This window comes from Oxyura jamaicensis, unplaced genomic scaffold (assembly GCF_011077185.1).
Source record: "Oxyura jamaicensis isolate SHBP4307 breed ruddy duck unplaced genomic scaffold, BPBGC_Ojam_1.0 oxyUn_random_OJ71615, whole genome shotgun sequence".
Lineage (NCBI taxonomy): Eukaryota > Metazoa > Chordata > Aves > Anseriformes > Anatidae > Oxyura > Oxyura jamaicensis.
The window spans coordinates 108,674-113,045 of NW_023310612.1; the positions used below are offsets into that span (position 1 = coordinate 108,674).

The following is a 4,372-nucleotide window of genomic DNA, read 5'->3' on the forward strand; positions in this document are numbered from 1 at the left end:
GGGGGGGGGGGGAGGGTTGGGTCAGACAATATTTGTGTCTTTGTCTTCCATGGTGTCCTCTCTCCTCTCTCCATAGATATGTACAGGAGTCACTACTGATTCCATTGGATGTTCCAGCACACCCATTCTGACATGGACATCAGGTGCTGATCTGAACGTGGAAAGGACCTTATACTGTCTTGCTCCACTTCTGCACTGCAGTGGAAGGGATCAAAAGAAAAATTGATTGTGGATTCACTATATTTGTGTAAAAGCAGCACCACCAGAAGAGGAAAAGCGAGACACACCATCAGAAGAAGGAGCACAAGAGAAAATGTGGCAAGTTGAACCAACTGTGGACTTGAAACTGCTGTTTAAAAGGACAAAATTATCTTTATTCTGGTTATACTTTCCTTAACAAGGCTGACTTATGGTTCCAGTTCTTGGATACAGAATTCTATAGTTCAATTAGCTTTAAAATGAACCCATTTTGCAAATATAGCGTCTTGTTGGGTGTGCACCCATGTACCTGCCTCAGCATGAGGGAACTCCTGTCTATGCTATACCACTCACTGTGAACAAGACAGATGTGTGGCAATTAGCAAACTCGAGTAATGCTAGTATTTCTCCTCCATCATAGTCTTCCTCTATCCCTGTGTATCCTAGCAAAAGAGAAAATCTATCGTGTATACTCAATTAGTAGAAGTAGGGACAATGCATCCCAGGGATCATATGTAGGTTCCTGGAAGCTGACCGGACAATGTAAAACTATTATTACAATTGAAACTACCAATTACACTATCATTAGAAATTATGGAAATAGAAGTGGGCCTATTGGACTCCACTGGTGGATATCCCCGGCAGGGGTATATTGGCTCTGTGGTCCATGAGTGCGCAAAGCACTTCCTCCTGGATGGTATGGGACTTGTGCCCTGGGAGCTGTAGTTCCAGATGTTAGATTCCATAAACATGCAGACAGAAGGGGTTGGCTAAGATCACGGGCTATCTTTGTGACACCTTGGGAAAAATGAGTAATTTATACCTGGTTTCATGCTTTTGTGAGGGCTTTAATCCTTTCATTGGGAATAACAGAACTTGAAAAGGCAATAATAAATATTTCTGTGACACTAAAAACTATAAGCAATGCCACTATCAATGCTCTTGGTCGAATACAAACAGAAATAGAACAAATATCCCAAATAGCCTTGGAAAATTGCCTTGCCTTAGATGCACTATTTGCAGCTCAAGGAGGTGTTTGCACTGTGATAATCTGAAGCTGCTGTGTCTATGTAAATAAGAAGAAGCAAATTCAGACAGATATCAACCGAATCTGTCAAGCATCCCCTTTGTTTCACCAAGTATCTCAGGATGCAGTCATTAATAGCAGACTAGATTTTCCCTGGCTCTGGTAATGGTTGCCAGACTTTGGATGATGAAAACAACTTTTTTTAGCTGTCATATTAATTGCAGTTATAATAGTCATACGTAGTTGTGTAGGAACAAAAATGTTGGTTTTGCACCAGAATTGGTAGCATAAGCACAGGAAGTACCAGACATGCTGCTTCTTGGGAATGCCCAATGAGGGGGGGGGGGGGGGGGGAAGGGGGAGAAAGACAAATACTAAATTGATATTAAACAGAAATACATTTACTGAGTTGCATTGTTTAGAGGAAAGGAATGTGGTATTGAGATATGCTTGTAGTGATAACAAAGCTTACCAGACCACCTTATCCCTAACCTGGGATAGTTGAATAGTCCCTGGGATAGTTGAAAACATCAATTCAAATCAAGGAAGTCATTTCACATCACAAGTACTGCAATGGTTAATGCAGGCCTTAGAGATTGAGTGGGATTTTCACACCCCGTGGTACCCCTCCTCTTCTGGGAAGGTGGAGTGAATGAACCAGACATTAAAGAAGCAATTAACTAAATTAGTGTTAGAAACCCAACTTCCCTGGGTAAAATGCTTACCTTTAGCACTCCTCCAGGTACAAACAGCACCAAGAAAGGATATAGGAATTTTACCATATGAGATGCTGTTTGGATTACCCTATTTGGGCAGAAGGGATGAGATACCGCAATTCGAAACAAGAGTTTTCATAAGAACTGTATTGTGGGGTTGTCCTCTTCTTTGTCATCTCTCAGGACCCGTGTGTTGTTGGCTCAAATCCCCACCACTATCAACCAGGAAATTGGGTCCTGATTCGGACCTGGAAAGAATCAAAACTCCGGCCTGAATGGGAAGGACCATTCCAAGTACTACTAACCACTGAAACAGCCGTAAGAACTGCAGAAAAAGGTTGGACTCACTATACTCGAGTGAAAGCACCTGTCAACCCTAGTACCTGGGAAGTTGTTTCTACAGAAAACTTGTAGAAAGTTAAAATCAAAAAGAAAAATCTCATAATAGATTCTGAGCAGGATAAAAGCTTACAATTGTAAACTAACCTTTTATTTTCACAGGTAACTAATGAATGTGACTTGTGATTGAGAGAAAGGACTGGCCTATAGGGAATCGAAGTGCTCCCAAGGGGTTTTTGTTCTAGTAGTAGTGTACATCTTATTCTTTGTATTGATAATTATTTGGAAACCTAAGGTTTTGTGTTGGGTCTGTCTGGGATGGAGTCACCTTTCCCTGCAGCAGCCCACACAGTGCTGTGCTCTGCACTCATAGCTGGAACAGCACTGGTATCACTCCAGTGTTGTGTCTATTGCTGCATAGTGCTGGCACAACATCAGAACTCCTTCCAGGCCCCCAAGAGCCAGCAGGCTGGGGGTGGGCAATTGATGGGGAGGGGACATCACCAGGGCAGCTGACCTAAACCAACCAAAGGGATATTCCATAACACCTGATGTCACACTCAGCAATAAAAGGGGGGCTCTCGTGGGGGAGGGTCTCTCCTGAACAACCGGTACGCGTTTTGAGGCCCTGCTTCCCGGGACGTGGCCGAACATCGCTCGTTGATGGGAAGTAGAGAATAACTTTTTTTTCTTTCTCTCTGTGCTTCCGCGCGGCCTTGTTGTTTCTTTTGTTTCTCTTTCTCCCCATTCCCCTTTCCTTAATTAAATCATTCTCATCTCAAACCTCGAGCTTTTTGTGTTGTCTTTTCTCCCCCTTCCTCTTCGAGGAGGGGAGGAGTGAGAGAGCGGTTGTGGTGGAGCTCGGCTGCCCACTCGAGTAAAACCATCACAGTCCTTTTTGGCGCCCAACGTGGGGCTCGAGGGTTGAGATAACCGTAGAATTGATTAAAGTAACTCCACCTAACGTACTTGCTAGTCACAATGTTTGGCTTTCTGTTAATATTCTCCTGTATGACTATGTTGTACGTAATCCATTCTCTTTTCTCTTTCTTCCTCTATATCCGATCGGAGAACGTGTTGAAATCTGTGTTTCGTTTCTTTATCACACTGTGCGGTAACATGCTGGCCTCCAGTTTTGTCTGGTACTCAGGCCCTGCATTGCTATCCTTCTGGTCTCCTGGAGATTATCTTTCTGGAAATATGAAGAATTACACTGCCTTCTTTTTCTTCCCTGGCAGTCAATTTATGAATAATATCAGGGCTGGTGCTTTTTTCTTCTCTCCCTGTGGGCTAATCACAGCAGCTTTTGAGTTTTTTGGATACCCTTGGTCAGATGTCATCCTCCTATTACTAGTTCTATTCTTTTTCTTCCTTCCCAAAATCAAACAATTTATTAAGAATAGCATCCAAAGACCTGCCCCGAGGCAAAGTAGTTGTGGGTGGCAGGGTGTGTGGGGGGATATGGGCAGGTACCTGTCACGGTTTTCTCCTCCAATGGTTTTTAACTTCACCCCTGAACAAGTGAAAAATCCACAAAAACTGGTAGAATGTTTGAAAGACGTATGCCCTGACCCTGGCAATACCAGAGAACTCCACCAGCTTGCTGCACTCTGCTGGGGTCTGGCTTACGCCTATCAAATGTCAATTAACACTGCCCAGCACCCTCAAGGGGATAGGAAAGTTTCTGAACTTGATAATGAGATAACACACACTGTGACCACCCCAAACGACCAACCATCTATGGTATCAGTAGCCCCTATAGTCAAGACAAAACAATGGAAACGGAAGTCAGCTCGTTTAGTAAGGGAAGAAGCTCATCCTGAGGAGGAGGGAGAGGAGGAAAAGGCAGGCACCTCTAAAGCAGCGTCATCACAACATCAGGGAGAAGAGACTGAAATAATAAATGAATCAGAAACCACTCGATCTCTATCCTTGAGTGAGTTGCGAGAAATACGAAAGGATTTCAGTCATCATCCAGGTGAGCACATTCTCACCTGGCTGCTTCGATGCTGGGATGCTGGGGCCAATAGCCAACAACTAGAAGGCAGTGAAGCCAAGCAGCTGGGATCCCTCTCTAGAGAAAGGCTCATTG

The 4,372-nt window shown here is 43.8% G+C and overlaps 1 long non-coding RNA gene across 1 annotated transcript in view; it reads left to right on the forward strand.

Moving 5' to 3' along the window:
- The window catches only part of LOC118159685, a 6,923-nt gene extending 4,942 nt beyond the window's left edge, over positions 1 to 1,981 (forward strand). The window contains exon 3 of the long non-coding RNA XR_004747203.1: positions 1,792 to 1,981. This is a non-coding gene — a long non-coding RNA (uncharacterized LOC118159685). The remainder of the gene's footprint in view (positions 1 to 1,791) is intronic.
- Positions 1,982 to 4,372: the final 2,391 nt, after the last annotated feature.